The sequence below is a fragment of the Chiloscyllium punctatum genome, chromosome 5, assembly GCF_047496795.1.
Source record: "Chiloscyllium punctatum isolate Juve2018m chromosome 5, sChiPun1.3, whole genome shotgun sequence".
NCBI lineage: Eukaryota > Metazoa > Chordata > Chondrichthyes > Orectolobiformes > Hemiscylliidae > Chiloscyllium > Chiloscyllium punctatum.
The window spans coordinates 91,117,835-91,144,148 of record NC_092743.1 but is presented as its reverse complement, the minus strand read 5'-3'; the positions used below and the strand labels follow the sequence as shown (position 1 = coordinate 91,144,148).

The 26,314-nt window shown below is 39.4% G+C and overlaps 1 protein-coding gene across 12 annotated transcripts in view; it reads right to left on the bottom strand.

Annotated features, from left to right (window-relative positions):
• Positions 1-26,314, bottom strand: part of fam49bb (family with sequence similarity 49 member Bb) — a 187,587-nt gene that overhangs the window by 114,252 nt on the left and 47,021 nt on the right. Inside the window, exon 1 of one of the 12 annotated variants that reach the window (XM_072570768.1) lies at positions 1,446-1,546. The exons of 10 other annotated variants lie outside the window; for them this stretch is intronic. The gene's annotated coding sequence lies outside the window, so the exon portion shown is untranslated. Of the gene's footprint in view, positions 1-1,445; positions 1,547-26,314 lie in introns of those variants that run through there. One more of the 12 variants, XM_072570760.1, reaches the window with a different exon arrangement.

The window sequence follows — 26,314 nt, the reverse complement described above, 5'->3', positions numbered from 1 at the left end:
AAATCAAGTCATTTCATCAAGATTTTGACACCACAAATATTCCTTTCATTGGCATCCATTTTCGTTTATTGGACCAAAGAAGTCAGCCTTAGGATATTTTTAAGGTGTTACTTATGCTTTTTAAATGCAAGTTATTGTTGAAAATATGCAGAGTTCACTTTCAGCAAACCATTTCACTTATTTACCCACTGGGACAGAAAGCAGAAAAAAACAATTAAAATGTTATTATACTTACTGTTTTTAGGAATCCATATATGTAAAACATGATTTACCTAGCATTTACCACCATGCATATGATCCCAATTATTATCCATTCGTACAATGTGGATTTTGTCAACAAGTACAGCACAAAAGCAAATTTAAATTAACATTTCCTCTCACTTACACTAACTTTTAAAAGCTGGAACATGGTTTCAGCTATCCTTACGCGTTGTATTAAAGTAATACATTACGTATAAAAGATCTTAAAAAAATTTTTCAGACAACTGAATCATGGTGGGGAACAGATTAATAGCAGAAAAATTGTCATCACATGGTAGCCCACCCCTGCTCTCTTAAGCATCCACATACATATTATTGGGACATTTCTGATCCTAACTCAGCAACTCAGTGGACAAAGACTTTCAAATATTTAAGAAAAAGAGTCTTTTCATTACTGATATTAGAAACTTTCAGTAGAGATAGTCAACTGTTCTTTTAAAAATTCCATCAAACATAGTTCAGAAAAGGAAGCAAAGTTTTGTGCATACTTGCAACTGAAGCTAGTGCTAACATGCGGTATGACTTCACAGATCAGTGATGAAAAAATGCCCCCAGCTTCAAAATTAAATGGAACAGAATTTTGCATAGTTATTATATAAATTCATTGAAGGGCCAATATTCAACCTTGACAAAAACATTTTAGGAATTTTAATACAATTGAACACAGGCATTTACCTATACTGGACACAGATGTCTGTGATATTTTATCATGAAGCATACATTATTAGCCTTATCATTGTTTCTCCAATTGTCAAAAAAGGAAGAAATGTTTAAGACATATGAAATAAGCCAGTTCTTACTGTTTATTCAAATGCTCAGCAAACGGCATACTCTTTGTGACATCCCTTGGAGGGCTATAAGTTACTTATAGTAAATGACTTGATGCAAACAATGTAGCACCAAATGTCTACTTTTACTAATGCATGTAAGAAATCAGATGCCATTGAAAAGCAAAGTGTAAGAGTGGGATGAATCGCAATAAATCATTTTTGATTAAAACTATCACAGAAAGGTAGTGGTAATGTTAAGTTTCCATACAGAAATGTAATTAACAGTTCCCAAAGTATTAGCGTATAATTGACAAATACTGCCCAAATGACTTTAAAGGAATTTAACGTAGGTAATGACGAGACAGTAATTCTCACTGACATTATATCAGACTATTCGTAACATTTATTACTGACCTTCCAAGATAGATGACAGAAATTCAGTGCTTGCAAAACGTTTAAATTATCAGTTATTCTTTTAACTCAAATCATAAAGACACAATTCTGATAAATGTGTTCTTAGTGTGGGCTAGATACTGCCTTGCAACTCTCCTCAACTTCCTCATTTCAGTAAAAATGACCTCATTACAAGCCTGTCTCACACAAAAAAGGAAGCTTACCAAGTGTCAGAAGAGGAAGCATGAAAAACCCAATAGAAAATGCAGCACTTCTATTTTAGCATATGCAGTGCTAAAAACAAAAGCTGGTTAATCCAGCAGCTTGTCTTTGTTAAAGAACTTTGTGCCTTCAATTAAAGATATTTGAACTGACATACATCCATGTTCAAATTTTTATGTCTCGGTAGGCTATCAAAAATACCTATAACCTCTAACTACACAAACGAGATAGGAGGTAGAGATAGGAAGTAGATACAAATGTCATACACTGTTGAACTGTAATAGAAACTGAGCAAAGTTCGTGTAACCAGTTGGGAGTTCGCCTTCCGAGGGCTACTACATAAGGGAAGCCATAATTTAACTCTCAGGAATTTGAAGTCCAGAACAACAATTTGAATGAGTCAGTGGCATTGCAGTGAAGATTGCTATGGCATTGTTTCACAAATGGCTCAATCATTCAGGTTTCAGAGTCACCAATACTACAAATACTCTTGAAGGAAAGTATTGAGCCAAGTCCAGCTCTTTTTCCAAAGGAAAGTGGGTGAAAGAATAAAAGTTTCTTCTCAAAGGTGACCACCTTACAATCAGCATTCAGCCAAAATAGTGGAAGTTTGGAGAGTTACCCACACAGCTGCTGGAAGAAAAGAGAAATAGGCAATTAAATTTAAGAGCTTTCAATATTGTGCACAGGAGCATGCCCAAACGGTCAAGTCCGAAGATCATCATCAAACTGGCGCTGCCAAAGCCTCCATTCTAGCCCCGACTCACAGGCAAGTAGATTAGGAACTTTAAAGTGTTAAGTAGGCATGGTGAGGGATGAAAGTTTGAAAAGAGATCAGAGGTCAAGCACAGGAATGGCAAATTGTACCATGTACTTTTTTTTAGGACTTGAACAATGTATTGTTTTGGGAAATTCAGTGTTACTAACAATAGGCCCCTTGTTTGCATATGAAAATGATTCATGTATGCTTCAACACCCCTCGTCTTTTACCAATATGGAGGGCATTGCTGGTCCAATCCAACGCTCATCAAGTTTCATTTTTGCAAAAAAAAAGGAATACCGAAAACACAAGTTTAAATTGTGAAATTAACAAATGTATCAATAAGAACATCACCTCTTAACAATGTACTTATTTATTTAAAAAGTCATCTTTTTAATGAGCAACAGTAGTCGCATCTATTCATATATCATGCTCATTTATATATTTTCAGTCGAATCTAAAATTATTTCAGAGTTAATCAGACTCAGAGATATACAACATCAAAAAATAGACTCTCCACCTAATCGCACACGTACTGGTCGAAAACAGCCACAAGTATTCTAATCCCATTTTCTTGGTATATACCCTTGTATGCCTTGGCATCTCAAATCCTACTGAAAGAAATTTATTTGTTTTGGATACACACTATAAGTAAAGTTAAATTATTAGGCCACAAGTTCACTGCCAATGAGGTGTCACTAGCTTTAGTTTACAGACCACCTTGCAGATAAAACATATTAAGAGCCTATAGGCTTTTATAGGATGTGATATGTTCCTTTTCACTTACCCAGTATAAGACAAACTTGGAATCATACAAGAGTCATGATTGTTAGAGGCTATGGGAGAAAATAGTGAAGGAGAAAATTTAGACTGTCAAGGTTTGATCACGGATAGTCAGCAGGACATTTCCAAAGGGAGGTCATGCCTAACAAATAGGTGGAAATTTGCAAAGAGGCGAGTAAGTGTTCAGATGAGGGTGGAACAGTTAACGTCAGTCATATGGATTTCAGCAATACCTCTAACAAGTCCAACATGAGAAACTGATAAAGAAGTTCTAAGCACATGGGACCCAGGGTAACTTGACAAGTTGGATTCAAAATTGGTTTAGTGACAGGAGACAGGGAGTGGTGGTAGAAGGCTGTTTATGTGACTGGAGCCCAGTGTGCTGGATCCTTTATTATTTGTGATATTCATAAATAATGTTGATAGCAATGTGGGAAGGATTATTAACAAGATTACAGAATGACACAAGGATAGAGGGGTAGAGGGGTCCTGACATGCTTGTCCACAGATTCCCAAAGGTGGCTAAAAAGATTAGTAGGGTAGTTAAGATCACATACAGATGCTTTCATTTATCAGTCGTGGCATAGATCATAAGAGCAGGAGATCTTGTTGGATCTGTACAAAACACTGGTTAGGCCACAACTGGAATATTATGTGCAGTTCTGGTCACCACACTAGTAGAAACGATGTGACTGCACTGGAGTGGGTGCAAGGGAGATTCACCAGGATGTTGCCTGGAATGGAGCATTTCAGCTATGGAAAGAGGCTGGATAAACTCCAGTTGTTTTCTTTAGAGCAAAGGTGGTTGAGGGTGACCTGACAAAAGAGTTTAAGATTATGAGGGGCATGGACAGAGCTGCTATTCCCCTTAAAAGGTCAATAACAAGGCGACATAATTTTGAAGTGAAAGGCAGGAGGTTTTGACAGAACTTGAGGAAAAGTATTTGGCACGCATAGAAGGTCTGGAATGGTAGTTGAAGCACGAAATCTCACAATCTTTAAAAAAGTACTTGGATGAGCACTTGACGTGTCATAACATTCAAGGCTATGGGCCTCGTGCAGGGAAGTGGGACTAGGGTAAGTAGAAAAGTCTATTTTTGGTTGGACAGACTTAGAGTCACAGAGATGTATAGCATGGAAACAGACCCTTCAGTCCAACTCGTCCACGCTGACCAGCTATTCTAAATTAATCTAGTCCCATTTACCAGCATTTGGCCCATATACCTCTAAACCAATCCTGTTCATATATCCATCCAGATGCCTTTTAAATATTGTAATTTGATAGATTCAAGAGCCTCTTCTGTAAACTATGATTCAATGACTGTTATAGATGAAAACTATTCAAACCATCTTCAAAATATTCATCCTTTTCAGCATTCAAATTCTCCTTGAAATATTACAAAGTTCCTACTTCATGAAACTCTGTTCCATGTGTTTCTCACTTTGCAAAGAAGAATTTCCTGATTAGAGTCTTCAGGTCCAAAGAAGTGTCAAACTGAACTTGAAATGTTAGGCCTTTTTTCTCCACTGACGCACTCGCAGATCCATTCAGTTTCTCAGCACAGAATTTTTATTTCAAATTTGACTTACAATTATCTACCTTTCTATTGTTACTACTTTTCACATTTACATGTTGTGAAAACTCATGCCATAATCCCCGAGCTGTCCCTCCTTGCAATGAGTTCTCACTTAAAATTGTAGCTGTGTTCCCAAAAATTGCAATTAATATTGAACATATTGGAATAGGTGACGAAAAATCTTGATCAAAAAATGTAGAAATTATTTCTAATGTTGCATTTTAAAAGCAGGAAAGCAAAGTAGCGAAGCAGAGAAGTGTGGGGAGGGAAGTTCACAGCTTTCGACCTTTGAATCTGAAGGCATCATCATCATCAGTCATAGAACATTGAACAGTACAGAACAGAACAGGCTCTTCAGCCCATGATGTTGTGCCGACCACTGATCCTCATGTATGCACCCTCAAATTTCTGTGACAATTAATGTTGCGGATGCTCAAGAAACAAGAATTGGAGGACAAGAATTATCTGAGAAAAAGTGGGGCTGATGAAGATTACAGAGTTAGAGATGGCGGGGCCATGGACGGAATGAAAATAAGGAAGAAGTTTTTTTTAAATTGATACTTTACTGAACCGAGAGCAGTAAGGTCAGCAAGCACAGGGGAAATGGTGAAAGGGACTTGGTGCAAGGAAGGAAATAGGTTGCAGAGTTTTCACTGACCTAGAATTTGTGCAGAGTAGAACATGAAAATCAGCAAAGAGCATATTGGAATAGTCAGTTCTGGAGGCAACCAAGGCATTGATAAACAGTTTCAGCAGATGAGCCGAGACAGGTGGCAGCATCAGGCATCATCAAAAAATTGGAGAAGGCAGCCAAGCGCTGGAAGCTCATCACAGGGGCAAATACAAGGCAATACCTGCTGACACCCATAACACATATTAACAAAAAGAACAATAAAGCAAAAATGAAATAAAATATATATTGGTAAACGTAGAATGTGTCAAGCAAAGTAGATTTTAAAAAGAAAAGTTGGGACATCATGTTACAGCTGCACAAGACATTGGTAAGGCCACATTTGGAGTACTGCATACAATTCTGGTCACCCTGCTATAGGAAGGATGTTATTAAACTGGAAGGGGTACAAAAAAGATTAACAAGGCTGTTAGCAAGATTGGAGGGTTTGAGTTACAAGGAGAGGTTAGATAGGACAAGACATTTTCACTGAAATGTAGGAGGCTGAGGGGTGACTTTTATAGAGGTTTATAAAATCATGAGGCACATAGATAAGTGAATAGCCAAGGTCTTTTCTCCAGGTTCGGGGAGTACAAAACTAGAGGGCACAAGTTTAAGGTCAGACAGGGAAGATGTAAAAGATTTAAAAGGTTCCCTGAGGAGCAACCTTCTCATGCAGAGGATAATGCGTATATGGAACAAGCTGCTTAAGGGAGTAGTGGAGGTGGGTACGACATTTAAAATATACTTGGACAGGTACGTGGATAGGAAAGATGGATTTGGACCAAACACAGGAAAACAGAACTAGTTCAGTTTACGCAACCTGGTTGGCATGGATGAGTTGGGCCAAAGGACCTGTTTCTGTGCTGTATGACTCTATGGCTCTAACTGTGGTTGCTAAAAATCAAAGAAAAACAGAAATTGCTGGAGAAACTCAGCAAATCTGGCAGCATCTATGAACAGAGAGCAAAACGTTTCGGGTCCAGTAACCGTTCTTCTGATTTTCAAAATATCTCTTATTAGATTAGATTATATTCCCTACAGTGTGGAAACAGACCCTTCAGCCCAACAAGTCCACTCTTACCCTCTGAAGAGTAACCCACCCGGACCCATTTCCCTCTGACTAATGCACCTAACACTATGGGCAATTTAGCACGGCAATTCACCTGACCTGCACATCTTTGGACTATGGGACTGCAGCACCCAGAGGAAACCCACAGGATTTGTCTTTTTTTAAACATTGTGTATGCACAGAATAATAAAAATCAGAGATGAGCATGTGCAGTGGGCGATTATCTGAGGATTTCTGGTGTCATCTCACCACACAAATATAACAAAAAATTTGCAGTGTGATTCAATATCAGACAGGTGTTAGTTGCGACACAATAATGGACATATGATCAGCTGGAGAGTGCGGGATGGTGGGAGGGTGGGAGGGAGAGAGAGACAGACAGAGAGAGATAGAGAAAGAGGTGGGTGAAGGAGGAAGAGGAAGAGGAGGAGGAGGAGAAGGAGGGGGTTGCCTCAAGGATCAGTGCTGGATGTGCTGCTTTTTGTCATTTATACAAATGTTTTGGATGTGCACATAGGAGGCATAGTTGGTAAGTTTGCAGAGGACACCAAAATTGGAGGTGCAGTGGACAGTGAAGGAGGTTGCCTCAGAGTACAACAGGATCTTGATCAGATGGACAAAAGAGCAAAGAAATGGCACATGAAGTTTAATTTAGATAAATGTGAGATGTTGCATTTTGGAGAGGCCAGACTTATACACTTAATGGTAAGGTCCTGGGCAGTGTTGCCAAACAAAAAGACCTTGGGGTGCAGGTTCATAGTTCCTTGAAAGTGAAGTCACAGGTAGATAGGGTAGTGAGAAGGCATTTGCTTTGCATGCCTTGATTGGTCAGTGCTTTGAGTATGGGACTTGGGAGGTCATGTGGTGGTTGTACAGAACACTGGTTATGCCACTTTTGGAATACTATGTGCAATTCTGATTTCCCTCCTATAGGAAGGATATTGTGAAACCTGAAAGGGTTCAGAAAAGATTTACAAGGATATTGCCAGGGTTGAAGGATTTGAACTATAGGAAGAGGCTGAATAGGCTAGGACTATTTTCCCTGGAGCCTCAGAGGATGAGGTTTATAGAAGTTTATAAAATCATGAGAGGCATGGATAAGGTGAATAGTGAAGGCCTTTTCTACAGGGTAGGGGAATCTAAACAAGAGGTCATAGGTTTAAGCTGAGAGGGGAAAGATTTAAAAGGGATCTGAGGGGCAACTTTTTCATACAGAGGGTGGTGTGTGTATGGAATAAACTGCCAGAGGAAGTGGTGGAAGCTAGTAAAAGGCATCTGGGTAGGTATACGAATAGGAAAGGCTTAGAGGTACATGGGGCCGAATGCTGGCAAATGGAACTAAATTAATTTAGAATATCTGGTCGGCATGGACGAGTTGCACTGAAGGGTCTGTTTCCATGCTGTATCTCTAAAGACTTTATAAGACGATAAGTTTAGCCTTTCCAAGACTTGATTGGAGAAAATATAAGCTTCTCTAATGCTGGATCGCAGATAGGCAATCTCAAAACTTGGAGCTATAGGAGGAATCAAGAGGGATTGTGGTGAAGTAGGGCTGGATACCATCAACATGCACGTGGAAAACGATGCTATATTTTTTGATGATGTTAGAAATAGGAAGAGTCAAAAGGATGGATGGACAGCAGGAAGAGAAGCCATCATATATGATTGGCTAAACTAGACAAATAAGAAATGATACCAGTTGAAAGCAGTCAATCATTTCAGATTTTAAAACTTTTAACAGCCAAATAATCGTGATCCACAAACACAGCACAAATAATAAACACTTGAAAAGTTTCCTTAAAACGCACAAATGTAAGGCTTTAAACATCAAATGCAGCTAGTAAAGTTAGCCAATATAGTATATCTTGCTTGCAGGTAAAACTACCTTTACTGTCTGGAAAATATTTATAGGTATCAGTTTTTATAATGACATTATTAGTAACAAAAACATTCTCAATATTTAATATGGAAAAAGGAACTAATTAGCATAGAAAAAAGGAAATACTTGGTTAAAACAGGGAAATAGTCAAAGCTGGAAGAGAGAAACTGAAAAAACGTTCTGCAGTACCATAAGTCCACAGCCTTATTTACTTCAGCATCTGCAACTTCTCCATTTCAGACTGAACACACTAACAAGATGTTCCTTTGACATTTTTTTAAAAATCCCTGCTTAGCATAACATTTCAAATGCTTACATGACAGATGTAACAAAACATGAATTAAGAGCACTTCAAATTTCTCACAGGAAAAAGGCATCCAAATTACAGGTCATTTTTGAGGTGAACATGGCTTTTGCAATGCCTGGGCATCATTAATATCATATACTTATTAAAAACTAAAGTCGAAAGCTCAAATATCCTACCTGGAATACGTACTACTTTAAATGTCAATGTGATTCAAGCATGGCCAGCATGAAATGAATCAGTCGATCTGATTTAAAAGTATAAAAGGTACTAATGCAGATTAATGTGATTTTGTCAATGACATTTTGGAATATTTATTCAATTAACTTGCCTAATTACTGTCATAACCATTATATTGTTTATAAAGAAGAATGCAATTGTGTTTTGAGAATACAACAATATGCTCTGTCAGCATAGAAGGTCTCTAGTTAATGCAACATTAAAATTCAAATTAATTTTACAAAAGCAATACCTATGAAGGACAACATTCCCAATTTTTAATTAAATTTTATTCAATAATTAAGATGTGCTTTTTATAAAACTGGCCCTTCTATACGAGCTTCATCAAATCCCATTTACCCAACATCGCTATGTTTACAATCCACTCTAGCACCTGATTCAGTAGCTGCTCCTTTTAACAAGCTCCCTTCCTTGTTTTTAAATTCCTCATTGCAAGAATCCAAAAATCTTTATTTGTTTTACTGTTTTATATTCTTTTTAAACATCTTATTCTCAGTTTTGCTTTCTCCGAATGCCTTGGTGTACAACAACCAATCAAGTAAAATTGGCACATATATTGGCTTGACACCCACCCCTGTCAGTGTTCTGAAAAGACCATTCCCTCTACGACTCCCATGTCAGGTTCACACCCCCACCAGCCCACGACCCACTCCTGGCACCTTTCCCTGCCACCACAGGCAATGCAAACCTACGTGCACACCATTCCCCCACCTCCATCTAAGGCCCCGAGGGATCCATCAGAAATCTACCTGCACTTCTATCAATGTCATCTACTGCATCCGTTGTACGCAGTGCGGTCTCCTCTACATCAGGGAGACAGGATGCCATCTTGCGGATTGTTTCAGAGAACATCTCTGGTACACCAGCATCCACCAACCCCACCACTCCGTGGTTGAACACTTCAACTCCCCCTCCCACTCCATCAAGGACATGCAGGTCCTTGGCCTCCTCCACTGCCAAACCATTATCATCTGACGCCTGGAGGAGGAACGCCTCATATTCTGCCTTGGGACCCCGCAGCCACACGGGATAAATGTAGATTTCAACAGCTTCCTCATTTCCCCTCCCCCTACATTATCCCAGCCCCAAGCCTCCAACTTGGAACCCACCCGGACCTCTCACCTTCTCTCTCACCTTCATCCACCTATTGCTTTCTCAGCTACTTTCCCTCAAGCCCCACCTCATCCCATTTCAGCCCTGAACCACAAGCATCATTCCTGATGAAGGGCTTATGCCTGAAACGTCGCCTCTCCTGCTCCTTGGATGCTGCCTGACCTGCTGTGCTTTTCCATCACTACACTCTTGACATTGCGACAAGTGTTTTGTTCTATAAAGCGGTTACAGCAACTAGCTACTTTCTGTGACTTTTCCTAGACGCGAGCTTTTCATTTGGCTCAAATTTAGTTTTTAGATACACATGGCATTTTCTCAGTGACAATGTAATCATTCCAACAATTTTCAAAAGTCTATTCCACTATGTGGTTCAAGATCAGACCAGTGGCAGGTCCACGTTCAGATTACACGTTTGATCTTGGGCTCCTTCTTCCATTCTCATCCCAATTTTTCAATAACAGCAAATGCCCATGTAACGGTAGTTATTTAACATGGAGAAAGTGAGGACTGCAGATGCTGGAGATCAGAGTTGAAAAAGTGTGGTACTGGAAAAGCATAGCCAGTCAGGCAGGCATATCCAAGGAGTAGAAGAATCGACGTTTAGAGCATAAGCCCTTCATCAGGAATGAAGTTTGTGGAGCAAGCGGGGTAAGAGATATTGGGAGGGAGGATGGGGCTGGGTAGGTAGACTAAGGTGAGGGTGAAATTGATAGGTCAGAGAGGGGGGAACCAATAGGTGGGAACAAAGATGGATAGGTAGGACAGGTCAGGGGGCGGTGCTGAGTTGGAAAGTTGGTACAGTGATAAGGTGGGGTGAAAGGGAAATGAGGAAACTTGTGAAATCCACACTGATCCTATGTGGTTTGAGGGTCCCAAGGTGGAAGATAAGGTGTTCTTCCTCCAGGCATCAGGTGGCAAGGGTTTGGCGGTGGAGAAGGCACAGGACCTGTATGTCCTTGGCCGAGTGGGAGGGGAGTTAAAGTGTTCAGCCACAGGGCAGTGGGGTTGGTTAGTGCAGGTGTCCCAGAGATGTTCTCTGGGATGATCCACAGATTGGCGCCCTGTCTCCCCACTGTAGAGGAGACCACATCGGGTGCAGCGGATAGAGTAGATGATGTGTGTGGAAGTACAGATAAATTTTCTGTTGGATGTGGAAGGGTCCTTCGGACAGAGGTGAGAGGGGAGGTGTGGGTGCAGGTTTTGTGCTTCTTGCAGTGGCTGGGGAAGGTGCCAGGAGTGGAAGTTGGGTTGGTGAGAGTTGTAGACCTGACAATGGAGTCGCAGAGGGAATGGTCTCTCCGAAATACAAATGGGGTGGGGAGGGAAATACCTCTCTGGTGTTTGGGTCTGTTTGTAGGTGGTGGAAATAGCAGAGGATGATACATTGTATTCAGAGGGTGCTGGGGTGGAAGGTAAGGACCGGGGGGGGGTTCTATCGTTGTGGAAATTGGAGTGATGGGGTTCAAGGGCAGAGGTGCGGGATGCACTGGAGGGCATAGTCAACCACGTTTGAGGGGAAACTATGGTCTTTAAAGGAGGAGGCCATCTGGGATGTTCTGTGGTGGAACTGGTCCTCCTGGGAGCAGGTGCGGCGGAGCCGGAGGAATTGGGAGTAGGGGATAGCATTTTTACAGGAGGCAGGATGGGAGAAGGTGTAGTTCAGGTAGCTGTTGGAGGCAATGGGTTTGTAGAGGATATCAGTGTTGAGTCGGTCACCAGAGAGCTCAGAAAGGAGAGGGAGGAGTCCCAGATGGTCCAGGTGGAAGGTGTTAGTGAAGTTGATGAACTGTTCAACCTCCTCGTGGGAGCACGAAGTGGCACCGCTAAAGTAATCAATGTAGCAGAGGAAAAGGTGGGAAATGGTGCCAGTGTAGCTGCGGAAGATGGACTGTTCTATGTATATGATGAAGAGGCAGGCATTGCTGGGGCCCATGCAGGCGCCCATGGCTACCCCTTTGATCTGGAGGAAGTGTGAGGATTCGAAGGAAAATTTATTTAACAGTTAGCAAACTTTAGAAATTTTAAGTTTGAAAGTAGCTTCATACTTCATGCATTTTACAGGAGGGATCATTTCTGTTCATCGCTAACTTGTAGTCTGTTCTGTACAGGTGTCTCTTAAACTCCCACAAATCATTTTCAAAATACAACCAGTATCACTTGCCTGATCCCATGTTCCAACTCACAATCTAATGTCAGTGACACATGCCACTTCTGGGATGAAAAATGGAGTCCAAGTATTAATCAGACTATAGCAAAAAGGGGAGGGGTCAATTTACAAATCAGGTTTATGCAAAGATATTATTTCTGCCTCCTCATAAATGGAGTTATCTTATGTACCAGGGTTGAATTATATGTCATAATCAACCTATCAGAAATATTGAAAGATAAATACAGTGAAACCATTTTTTTAAAAATATACCCTATTTTTCTAATCAACCTGTTCAGAGATACTATTACACACTCCTTGAAGGTGGGTCTTGAACCCAGGCCTCCTGGTCCAGGAGCAGGGATACTACCACTGCATCACAAGAGGCCTTATGGAGTATCTGTTAGTTCTATTTCATTTTTTACACCCATTTTTCCCCCAAAATCATCCACAGTCAATTCCTTATTAATGTTATTGCGAGATAGAAAATGAAGACAGCTTTGTGAATCGAGTTTAAAATCTACATTTTTTTCCACCATCAGGAAAACACCCTTGTGGCCAATTTAATATTTGCAAAAGCCTGTTAAGGACAATGCTAACATCTAGGAGTGAGTGGGGGTTAGGTAGAAAGGGAGGTGTGTTAACCGTTTTATTATCAGTGTAATCAATGTACCCTTTAACAAGTAAATCAATGAGGATGCTAACTTAAATTATTTGATTAAATATTAATGACTGATAACATTTTCATGTATTTTACTGACATTATTGCTTGACAAAACTTGAAGAATAGCAAATGTGAAACGAGTAAAACAACAGAACTGAATTCAAATCCTCCAAAATAAATAATTGGGGATCAAATTTGGGAAGATGTGATAAATCGAAGAGTAAATCAGCAGATAAGACAAGATGTTACAAAAATAACAGAAAGGCCAAAAAAAAACTGAAGGCTCTATGTGACAATATGCAGCATTCAGAACAAAACAAATGAACGGAGTGCAAGTAGAGATGAATAACAATCTGATAGCCAAAGCCCTATGTAATGGCTATAGGATGACATAGATTAGGACCCAAATCCTGAATGATGCAGAAAACACCTAGGAAGGACAGGATAGGCAGCTCTGATAAATAATGACATTAACATGGTTGAGTGAGTTGATAAGTTCAGGAAAACTAAATATAGAAATGATTTGGGTAGAGATGCTAATGGCAAGTAGTAGTGTACAGGCCCCCTAACAGTAACTGAACCATCGATATCAAAAAGTGTAATGGAAAATAAATATATGAAATAGAAAAATTAAAAAGAATGAAACCTGTAGGAAAGGCAAGGTGATTATCATTTTATTGTTGTCACATTTACCCAAGTACAGTGTAAAGTTTTGTTTTGCGTGCAGTACAGACAGATAACATACAAGGACAAATCGATCATAGGATGTTCAGACAGAGTGAGGCATACAAGGTTACAGCTGCAAAGTGCACAAAAGCAAGAACAACATTAGATCTGAAATTAGAGATGCCCATTCAACAGTGTAATAACAGCGGGAAAGAAACGGTTCTTGAACCTGATGGTACTTGTGTTTAAGCTTCTGTAGATTCTACCTGACAGAAATGGTTGGAAGAGTATAACCAGGGTGGGAAGAGTCTTTGGTGATGTAGGCTGCTTTTCCATGGAAATCAGAAGTGTAGACGGAGTCCATGAACAGGAGATTGGCTTGTGTGATTCTATGGGCTGTGTTCACAACTTTCTGTAATTTCTTACGGTCCTGGGCAGAGTAGTTGCCATACCAAGTCGTGATGCACCCAGAATGGTGTATCTGTAGAAGTTGGTGAGGGCCGTTATGGACATGCCGAATTTCCTGAGTCTCCTGAGGAAGAAGAGGCATTGTTTTGCCTTCTTGACCATCGCATCTATGTGGAAGGACCAGGACAAATTGCTAGTTATCGTCTCTCCTAGGAACTGGATACTCTCAACCCTCTTGACCTCAGCTCCATTGGTGTGGAGAGGATTGTGTTCTCCTCCTTTCTTCCTGAGGTTGTTTATTAATTCTTTAGTTTTGTTGACATTGGGAGAGAGGTTATCTTTGCACAACAAAACTAAGCATTCTACCTCTTTCCTGTATTCTGACTAGTCATTATTTGATATCCGGCCTACCACAGTGGTGTCATTTTAATCTACAATTAAGCTAGAAAAATCAGATGGGATCAGAGATAACCAAGGAGTTCATAGTATGTTTTTGAGCTAGTTTCTTCAAACACAATGAGAAAAGATTAATTGATGATCCCAGTGAAAGTACCCACCTAGCAGTAACTATATGATGAATGAACTTTACACTCAGATTGAAAGAGAGAAAGTGAGAGAGGGGAATGGGTCCAAGACTAGTAATTTAAATGAAAGCAGAGCTAGTTAAAGAGAACTGGCAAATTAGTTTAAGAGATAAGTGATAGACACTTAAGAGGGTACTTCAAGAGTTCACAGAATAAATACATTGCAATGAGAAAAAAATTCTAGAGAAGGACCCACCATTGATGGTTAATGGGAAAAAAAATTAAAGATAGCATCAAACTTAAAGAAAAAGCATTTAATTGCACAAATATGGGTCACATGTCAGGGGATTGGACAGAATATAGAAACAAAAATTAATTTTCCCATCTTTTGTCAATTAAAGTCCAGATAAAGCTAGCTAGAAATATTTTTTTAAAAGTTTTATTTTCTTTCTATTCCCATTTTAAATATCAAAAGTGAATGATGATTCTACAGAAAGTGAGTATGTGAACTAATACTGGAAAATGAAATGGCAGATGATCTATTTTGCATTTATTTTCATGATGAACAGAAGTAGCATCTCAGAAATAGCTATGAATTAGGGAATCAAAGAGAGGGAGAATGCAGCAAGATTACAATCATCAGAGAAATGGTACTAAGCAACTTATTGGAGTTGCAAGCTAAAGTTGCAGAGCTTTGAATGAACATCACTTTCCACTGTTGTAAATAACCACTGAAATTGCAGTAAAAGCAGGAAATATTGGCCTGTTAGCTCAATATCTGGGAAATACTAGAAGTTATTAAAGATGTAATAGCAGGACACTTTAAATTTCAAGATATTAAGTCAGAATCAACATGAGAAAGAGCAAATATATTTACCCAATTTACCTTAGGTCTTTGGAGATATATCAAGTGCTGTAGATAAAAAGGAATCAGTGGATATTCCGTACTAACGTTTCCATAAGGTATTCAATAAGATTCTATATCAAAAACAGCAGAAGATTGGAGCTCATGGTGTAGGGGTAAAATATTAGCTGAATAGAAGATTGGCAAATAGCTTGGCAAAAAGCCTTGAGTTAGTAAACATCTTCCTCCACAGCTATAGCTGCAATATTTCTCCAACTATTACAACTAAGATGTGGAGGTGCTGTTATTGGACTGGAGTGAACAAAGTTAAAAATCACACAACACCAGGTTATAGTCCAACAGGTGTATATGGAAGTATAAGCTTTCGGTGCACTACTCCTTCATCAGGAATCTGAGGAAAGAGCAGCACTCTGAAAGCTTGTACTCCCAAATACAGAACAACTTCGATTATCTGAATATCAATTATCTGAAGATGATCTCAAGGTCCCGTTAGAAACATTACATCAAAGAGGTGTTTAAACGCTGATTGAGTCTTTTGTTTACAATGATTAAGAGTGAATTCAGCTCCTGAAATGCTGCTGAGAATAATCCTGAAAATCAATGGGAGCCCAGGCACTGTCTCCAAATGACTGACTGCCCGCGCCCTCTCTCTCTCCCCACACTTTCCCTGGAGTTCTACACAGGGATGTACCCTGAACCCCCCCCTCCCCAAGACAATCTCTCCAACATTGTCCTATATAGGGCAAAGGTGGAACCTGTCAAAACATTGCAATAAAAAGGTGTGCATGCTATTTTGAGACATCCCACCCCCCCCCTCCCCAAAAGGCAGCAGAAGTCTTACTGTTGGCGTCCAGTCTGGCTGCCCCGGAGTTGGGGGTGGACAGGGGAGTGGGGGCAATGTTGGATGGGGGGGCAGGGTGGGGGCTCATGTGCAGACTGCTGCAGCCTAGTATCCAAAACGGGGAGCAGGCTTAGCAAGCGCTCAGTGTGTCAATCCCATTGAACTGATTGGCGGGGGGGTTGGGCCAGAGCTTCAGCAATACTGCAGGTCCCTTACACACAAGTGTGTGACTGCTCAGAAATGAACCCTGAGACAGAGAAAGGGAGCAAGGCAGGCAGTGCGAGGAAAAAGGAAACTTCAGAAAACTCCAAGCCCAACAGGAGAGTCATTGAATCAATTAACCGAATAATCAATTATCTGAACGAAATACCACCCACCCATCTTGTTCAGATAATCAAGGTTCCTCTGTAAACCTGTTGGACTATAACCTGATGTTGTACTGCAACTAAAGTATGTCACTTAATCCAAATTCGAGAAAGGACTGAAGATTGAAATAAATGTCAGGTTGGCTTAAACAAAGCTTACAGAGCCTAATTACTTGTTGTTTCAAAATCCTTTGTGAAAAAGAAATCTCTCAAGAAAATCACTAGACATTAGTTAACATCCCGATGCATAGATTATATGCTAGAAAGTTCTGTTGTATGTGGTCAGACCAGACAGAGGGTTTTAAAGGTCTCCCAATGGAGCTTTTAAGGAAGACCAAACTTGGAGGACAATGATGAGCTTGCCCGCAGTCACGTAGGAAATGGGTCTGAGTGAGTAGAAGTCAAGATTAATGTGGATTAGAAGTGATCAAGTAGCAATAAGCCTAAAAATGTTCAGATAGGCTACCAAAAAGGGCAAGATCTGGTAGTCACACAGGAAAAGACAAATTCCATAGTTAGATGTAGAAAGGTTATAAGGCAAGTGGTAAAGATGTATACAGTTTGATATATGTTCAAGTTAACTGAAGCACTGATTTTTGGGTCATATATGGCCTGTAAGAATGAAAACATTAGCATCAACATTCTTGGATAAGAGTTCACTAAATAGCCAATGTAGAACTGCTTGGTACTTTTACAAAATTAAATTGAAATTATTCAAAGTAATATCAAATCAAAACTGAAGCAAAATAGAATTGAGTATAAGTTGTACTTTTCATTGGTACACAGGAAATTCAACAACTTTGTAAACGTAGTGACTTAAAAGCCACATTTTGTTCAGTGTAAACCACATTTCACCAATGAGCAAGTGGTAACATTATACCAGCAGACCAGTACAGCTTTTGGACTATTGCAAAGAGTGTATTACAATCATGTTCCTTTGTTTTGGAACCTGCCAGAGGAAATAGCTTGTACTGTATAGAATCTTTTATGATATTCAACATCTCAAATGGATTATTTTTCAATCCCCTAAACTTCAGATAATAGACAAAATCAATTATGCTAAATTTATATTGGAATGAAGCGATTTGGTTCAACTGATCCATGATGTGTACTGTTCCATCAAGTCTTCTCCCATCCAACTTTCTCTCATACAAAATTCAGGTCCCTCAATAAATTTTCCCAAGACTAGTACCCAAAACTGATGTACTTTTGATCTTGTCTAACTAAGCTCTGTAGAACTGCAGCATAACTGCCTAAATGATGAGTTTCAAAACTTTTTTTAAAAGGCCTTATTGTTTACATTTTATACCTATTCAGTAACTTTGTGATTATTGGCAAATATATTTAAATCCCTTTGTTTTCACTATGAAGGTGTTCATGTTTGTCTCTTTTTAATTCAACATGGAAAATAATATCACACCACCCTACACTGAACTCTATCAACCAGTTTTTCTAATCTTCCATTCCACACAACCTTCTGTCATTTGCAGCACAGCAAATGGATAGGTATGCAATTATTTCACTGAAGTCATCACTACATTTTGTCTGACAAGTGGGAAAATTTCAAAAGTATGATAATAAGAGTTCAGAGGCATTATGTTCCTGTCCCGAAATGGCGGGACTATCTTACATTGAAAGATTGGAGCGACTGGGCTTGTATACCCTTGAGTTAAGAAGGCTGAGAGGGGATCTGATTGAGATGTATAAGATTATTAAAGATTGGACACTCTGGAGGCAGAGGCAAAGATTGGACACTAATGGGTGAATCCCGAACCAGAGGACACAGTTTAAAAATAAGGGGTAGGCCATTTAGAACAGAATTGAGGAGAAACTTCTTCACCCAGAGAGTGGTGGGTGTGGAATGTTCTGATGCAGAAGGCTGTGGAGGCCAAGTCTCTGGGTACTTTCAAGAAAGTGTTGGATAGAGCTCTTAAGGATAGTGGAATCAAGGATTATGGGGATAAGGCAGGAACAGGATACTGATTGAGGACGATCAGCCATGATCATAATGAATGGTGGTGCTGGCTTGAAGGGCAGAATGGCCTACTCCTGCACCTATTGTCTATTGCTAGAGTGAAAGGTACAGCTGATAAGATTAGGGAACACTGGATGAATAAAGATATTGAGGTTCTAGTCAATAATAAAAAAGATTCATGTATTAGGTATCGACAACTGGGATCAAATTAATATCATGATGAGTATGAAGAGTGTAGAGGCATTCTTAAGGATATCAGGAAGGCAAAGTGGAGATGTGAGATAACCTTGGCAAATAAAGTTAAGGATAATCCAATTTGTGTTGAACATCCAGAGATGGGAAAGATATTAAGTGAATATTTCATGTCAGTTTTTACTGTGGAGAAAGAAATGGAGGCTAGAGAACTCAGGGAAATAAATATTGATATTTGGAAACAATTCACATTTCAGAAGTACTAGTGCTGGAGGTTTTAGAAAACAGAAAAGTGGATAAACCACCAGGACCTGATCAAGTATGTCCCAGAACATTTTGGGAAGTTAGGGAGGAAATAGCAGGAGCCCTAGCAGAAATATTTGTATCATCTTTAACCTCAGGTGAGATGCCGGAGGAGGACAGGATGGCTAATGTTGTGCCTTCATTTTAAAAAGGCTGGAAAGAGAAGCCTGGAAACTACAGACCAGTGAGACTGACATCAGTGGTTGTTGGACATGATTCTGAAAGATAGGATTTATGTACATTTGGAAAGACAAGGAATGATTAGGGATAATCAGCATGGTTTTGTGTGAGGGAAGTCGTGTCTCACAAACTTGGTTGAGTTTTTTGAGGAAATAAATCAAAAAGATTGAGGAGGGCAGAACCGTAGACATTGTTTGATAAAGTTTTGCATGGTAGACTAATTAGTTAAGTTAGACCACAGGGCTTTTGCCCGAAATGTCGATTTCAAAGCTACTTGGATGCTGCCTGAACTGCTGTGCTCTTCCAGCACCACTAATCCAGAATCTGATTTCCAGCATCTGTAGTCATTGTTTTTACCACATGGGATTCAAGGTGAGCTTGCCAATTGGATACAAAATTGGCTTTATGGTAGGAGGCATAGTGTGATAGTGGAGGATTGTTTTTCAGACTAGAGGCCTGTGACCCAGTGATGTTCTACAGGGATTGGTTTTTGGTCCACTTTTGTTTATTATTTATAAAAATACTTAGATGAGAATATAAGAGAGGTGGATAGTAAACTTTCAGATGACACCAAAATTGGTAACACTGTGGACAGTGAAAAATATTATTTAAGATTACAAAGAGATCATAATCAATTGGGTCAATGGGATGACGAATGGCAGATTTAATTTGAATAAATGTGAGGCTTTACATTTTGATAAAACAAACAAGGGCAGGACTTGTACATTTAATGATTAAGCCCTAAGTAGCGTTGCAGAATAGAGAGACCTACGGGTTCAGAAACATAATTCTTTGAAATTTGCATCACAGATCGACAGGGTGATTAAGAAAGCATTTAACCCACTCACCTTCATTGCTCAAACTTCTGAGTTAGGAGTTGGGACATCATGTTGAAGTTATACAGACCTCGGTGAAGCCTCTTCTGGAGTACTGTGTGCAGTTCTGGTCATTAAACTGGAGAGGATTCAGAAACCATTTACCAGGATGTTTCCAGAAATGGAGGGTTTGAGCTATAAAAATAGGCTGGATAGGCTAGGACTTTTTTTCCACTGGAGTGTCGAGATTGAGGGGTTATCGTATAGAGATTTATAAAATCATGAGGGGCATAGATATGGTGAACAGCAAAGATCTTTTTCATAAGGCGGGAGAGTTCAACCCTAGGTGCATATTTTTAAGGTGAGTGGAGAAATATTTAAGAAGGAAAATGGAGGCAACTTTTTTTTTTACACAAAGTGGTTAGTGTTTTGAATGAACTGCCAGAGAAATTGGTGGATGTAGGTATAGTTTAAAAGTCATTAGGTTAAGTACATGAATAAGCAAAGTTTGGAGGAATATTGGACAAATGCAAGCAGATTGGCCGAGTTTAGCTTGGGAACATGGTCTGCGTGGAACAAAGGATCTGATTCCATATTGTAGGACTCTATGGTGTCAAGTTGAAGCCCCAGTATAAATTGCTTAGAAGCACAGTGCATCACATCCTGTCAATTAGAAAACTTTCACAAATCTCTTTTCTCTTTCTCACTCCATTTGACGTCCCTACCAATTACCAACTCATATTTCAGGCCAACTGCAATCTTATGTACGTTTTTTTTTTAAAAACCAATATTTACAACATAGAACATACATTCTAGAAGGTCAGAAAGACAACATCCATAGGCATTTCCATAACATCAAAAAACTTCACCAGATTAATTAGACATTACTTTTTAAAAAATCCAAGCGGACTCATTTTGAAATGGCTTTTTCCTGTCCTAACACTCAGCTACTCTGATCCCCCATAAGTGCCATTAATCTGAAGAGGTCAATACTTAACCATTTTCTCTTTTCACCTCTGGAGGTAACAAAGTGACTTTATCAATTCTCTGATCCAAGCAGTGCAATTCCCAATTTAGAATGCTTTGGAAAATTATGACTGGCCCAGTGTACAATTCTTTTAATTCCATGATGGATACCATCAAGGATGCGGATTTGGTCCATTTTAAGTACTATCTTTTTTTAAAAAATGTTAAAACACTACCAGCTCCTCCCATTGACCCATTTCTAGTGTACTAGTATCAGTAATTTTTTGTCCCCCTTCTACAGTGCAAAATTAGAAAACAAAACTACATAGTGAACAAGACCAATATTTCTTCATTATGTCAGTTTTAGTCTCACTTGTATTTGTCTTATGGACCTACATCTCCTCTCACCTCAATAACTTTCTGCTGTTTCTCGCAGCTCTTCCAACTTGCTAGATCTCCACTGGTTTTTTTCCCCCCTGTGTTTGAGCCTTTTATTTAATAAAGTATCACATCAAATTTATTCACCATGGTTGTTTAATGACAAGTGGATATTATGGCTTCAGGGCATATACTGGTTTCCACATCAAGTATTTGTGTGAAATACTTGCTTAGATTTCGTAGTTGTAATGACAGCATAATCAGAGTTTATTTCCATTACCTTGTGAAACCAACATATAAACATAGGAAATAGGAACAGCTATTGGCCATTTGGTCCTTCGAGCCTATGCCACCATTTGATATGATCACAGCTGATCATTCAACTCTGTATCTTGTTCCCACTTTCTCACCATACCCTTTGACCCAAGGAATATATTTAACTCCTTCTTTAAAACATTCAATATTTTGTCTTCAACCACTTTCTACGGCAGAAAATTCTACAGGGTCATTACTCTCTCGGAGAAGAAATTTATCCTCACCCCCCCCGTCCTAAATAGCCTACACTGTATCCTTAAATTGCAACCTCTGGTTCTGGACTCCTAGTCAGTCATCAGATAAATCCTTCCTGCATTTACCCTATTCAGTTCTCTTAGACTGCTGTCAGCAACTCCGGGCATCCAGCTATGTACAATGCATGCAGTAACCCAGAAATTGCTGATGGTGATTCTCCATTCCTCTACAGCATGCATTGAACTCATTGCATAGGGAATCAATTAAAAGTTACTGAATTCACATGAACTTTCATTTTTATGCCATTATTATTGCTGTAAAAACCCTTGAATAAGTTCGTGCTTTTAGATTAGCTGTCTTCTTGGACAATTCACAGCATCAAGGATGACTTGATTTCACTTCAATTTGATAGGTTCTCACAAGTCCAATGCATACCCTGCAGACTCTGCTGTACTCAGGGAAAACTGTACTTAAAAGAATTAGTAGATGGTTTGCTTTAAAGTTTGGTCACTCCCTATAATGCCTGAACATCGCCTGTTCACATTAACAAAATCATTCCTTTTTTTAATCCCCCCTTTATTCTTTCACGAGTTTGTGGAAATCACAAGGCCACTATTTATTGCCAATTCCTAACTGCTCCTGAACGGAGTAGCTTGTTCACCAATATCAGCAGGCAGAGTTCATCATGTTGGTGCAGATTTGAAGTCATGTGTAGACCACAGCAGTTTAAGGATGACAGATTTCCTTCCTTATAAAGGACGTTGTGAATCAGATTTTTTTTCTAGGAATCAATGATAGTTTCATGGTCAACATTAGGGACTAGCTTTCAAGACAAGACTTTATTAATTGAATTTAAATTCTACTAGTTGTGGTGGGATTTGAATCCATGTTCCCACACAAATACCCTGGCCTATTGGTTACTAGTCCTGTGACATTACAGCTACACTACCACTTCCAGCGGTTCAGTGCCTTCCCAAATGAGCCTTCTCTATTTTGGTCAGTCAAAAGTTCCCACTAGTCACCAGATATATTTGACATCAGAGATACTTTGAATATCAATGTTTCCGCTGTCCCTCTGGGAGTCTCCTGCCACGGCTGAGCTCAGAGTTGAGCAGATCGTCAAGTAGGCCAATGATATATCCCACCCTAAAATAAAATGGAAACACTAAGATACAGGGAATGGAAAAAAAAATAGAAAATTCCTCAGGGCAGTGTCCTAAGCCCAATCATCTTCAATTGCTTCAATAATTTTCCCACCATAAGGTCAGAAGTGGGGCTGCTTGCTGAATATTTAGCATCATTTGCAACTCCTTTGACTAAAGCAGTTCATATCCATATCCATCAGAACATCAAGACTTGGATTGATCAATGGCAAGTAACATTGCCTCACACTTGTGTGATGTCTATGACCATCTCCAAAAAGAGAGAATCTAATCATTGCCACTTGATGTTCAACATCGTTAATATCACTGAAGTCCCATTATCAAATCCTGGGTTTACAATCAACCTGAAACTGAACTGAACTAGCCATAAATACTAAGGTTACAATAGCAGATCAGAAGCTAGGAATTATATGGGAAGTAGCTTACCTCCTGTTTCCCTAATCCACTTTTTACAAACCACAAGTCAGAGAGAGGTGTGATAGAATACTTTCCATTTACCAGGATGGGAGCAGCTCTAACAACACTCGAGAAGCTTGATACCATTCAGGACAAAATACCCTGCTTGTTTGGCACAACATCCACAAACATTCATTCCATCCATTACCAACACACAGTAGCAGTGGTGTACTGTCTCTAAATGTATCGGAGAAACCCGCTAAGGCTCCTTAATCAGCACCTTCCAAACCCACAACGTTTACCATCGAGAAGGGTAAGGACAGCATATCCAGCTGCAAGATCCCCTCCAAGCAACACATCATTGTGACTTGGAACTATGTCCCATTTCCTTCACTATCACAGAGTCAAAATCCTGAAACTGTGGATGTCCCTGCACTCTAATGGTTGTAGCAGTTCAAGAAGATGGCTCCTTTCTACAAAGCCATGAAGGACTGGCAATAAATGCTGGCCTAGCCATATTCCATGAACAAAACAAAAAATAGGAAAAACATCATATTGGACTTGAAATAATTTTTTAGCATTTTGTTTTTATATTACACTCTCACCAACTGAGCCCTAGGGTCAACAAGGCTCTCTTATTCCTGATAGAGCTTATGCTCAAAACATAGACTCCCCTGCTCCTCGGATGCTGCCTAACCAGCTGTGCTTTTCCAGCACCACTTTTTGTCTCTTATTACACCAATCCTCTTCTCAACTTTCCTAATAGCAATACAGTACCTCACCATCAGAACATTATTTATCAGTGTGTAATCTACAGACACTGGAGAACTGTTCAAGCTACACTGCCTTCAAACCAAAAATGTTCCAACCTCCATCATAGAATTTCAACATGCAGATGACACAAATGTGGTTCATTTTCCATATCTCGGCAGCCTCTTCTTGATTAGGGCAGTGAGAGATGATGAAATTCATCATTACTTTCCAACTTGACTTGACTGGAGATTGATTGATGTATCGCTATCACATGTATCAAGGTACAGTGAAGAATGTTGTTTTGCATGCTATACAGGTAGATTGTACCACACAAAATGTATCAAGGTAGCAGAACAGAGTGCAGAATACAGTATTACAGCCATAGAGGAGAGATGGAGAGGGGAATCAGAATTAACATTTCAGAGGACTATTCAAAAGCCTGATAACAGTGGGGAAGAAGCTCTTCTTGAATCTATTTGTACATGTACTGACACTTTATATCTTCTGTCTAGCAGAAGTGGGTGAGACTATAACCAGGGTGGGAAGGATCTTTGATTATGTATTCCTGAGGCAGCACGAGAGGCAGCATAGACGAAAGCTGGAAAGCTGGTTTGCATAATGGATTGGGCTATGTTCACAACTCTCTGTAGTTTCTTGCTGTCTTAGGAATAGTAGTTGCCAAACCACACTGACGCATTGAGATAGGATGCTTTCTGTGGTGCATCTGTGAAAACTGGTAAGAGTCGTTGTGGACTTGCCAAATTTCATTAGCCTCCTGAGGAAGCAGAGACTTTGTTGTGCTTTCTTGACAATCAAGTCACTGTGGGTGGATCAGGCCAGATTGCTGGTAATCATCACTCCCAGGAACATAATGCTCTCGACCATGTCCACCTCAGCACCATTGTGGAGAATAGGGATGTGCCCTCCACTCCACTTCCTGAAATCAATGACCAGCTCCTTCATTTTGCTGACATTGATGGAGAGATTGTTGCCTTCAAACCATGCTGCTAAGCACTGAATTTGCACCCAAGAACTCAACTGATTTGAGGAAAACAAGTATTTCAGAATCAGGATCGTAAACCTAAGGTTTAGTTTATTGGACAGCAATGATTGCCACATGTCAATGCACTTTGGACACCTGGATACCCTACAGCAAGCACCTAAAATAGTATCAGTGATATATTTCTAAGATTTTATTGGCTAATTAAGCCATTTATTGCTGATCATCATCTTTAGTCATAAAAAACACAATTTCATATTTATGGAAAGTCTAATAAACTTCATGTATTTCACAATATTAAAAACACTTCAAATAATTTTCAACTTATGATATTTCAGTTTCTATCTTAATTCCCTGCGTATACTTCTCTTCCAGTTTTTTTTAAATCAATAGTAAAACCTACTTGTTACTGCCTGTGAGAAGTTTTCAACGTGCCTGCCTGCTTAGTCTGCTGGACTACAACATTTGCCGAAAACTAGGAGATCTCCTGTAGCTGGTTCCAGAATGTAGTTAGCATTAGGAAGAGTGAAATCCACCCAATAGAGTTTGCCAGATTTTTACAGGCAGCTCTCTTCGAGATCAGCGACAAGCATGATCGCTTCTTTTCTGATGGTAAAATGTAGATACTTATTCTGGAAAAATTATCTTAATCATTCTAAAACTTTATTGAATCTACTTCTTCCAGTTATTTAGATTCTGCGAGATAATACAGTCTGAAATGTTAAGCTAGGAATATTTAGTCCCCTGTCTTTTCTAGATTGAAGCCAAGTGTCCATAATATTATCTATACTATACTTGGAAGTAAATTGCTATTTAGAATTCACTTTTTTTTTGCACTGTGTGCATTTGAATTCAGAACCTGTCAATATATCATCTAGGTTTTTTTCTCACTTTTTAGTTCAACTGCAGGTATTACATAGTTCAAATTAAAAAGGAACCCAGCTTCATGACAAATACAAATTGAAGAAGAGTAGAACTGGATTCCCAAAAATCTAGTACTAAATTTAAAGAGAAATGCAATTACATTACATACATACTCTATCCAACACTTTAATGTGGCTTAGTAGACTCTCTGAATATTTAAGACAGCTAATCATCAAGTATTCATAGAGTAGGGGAAAATGGATACACCTAGAATGCAACAGAACTAAAATTTTAAA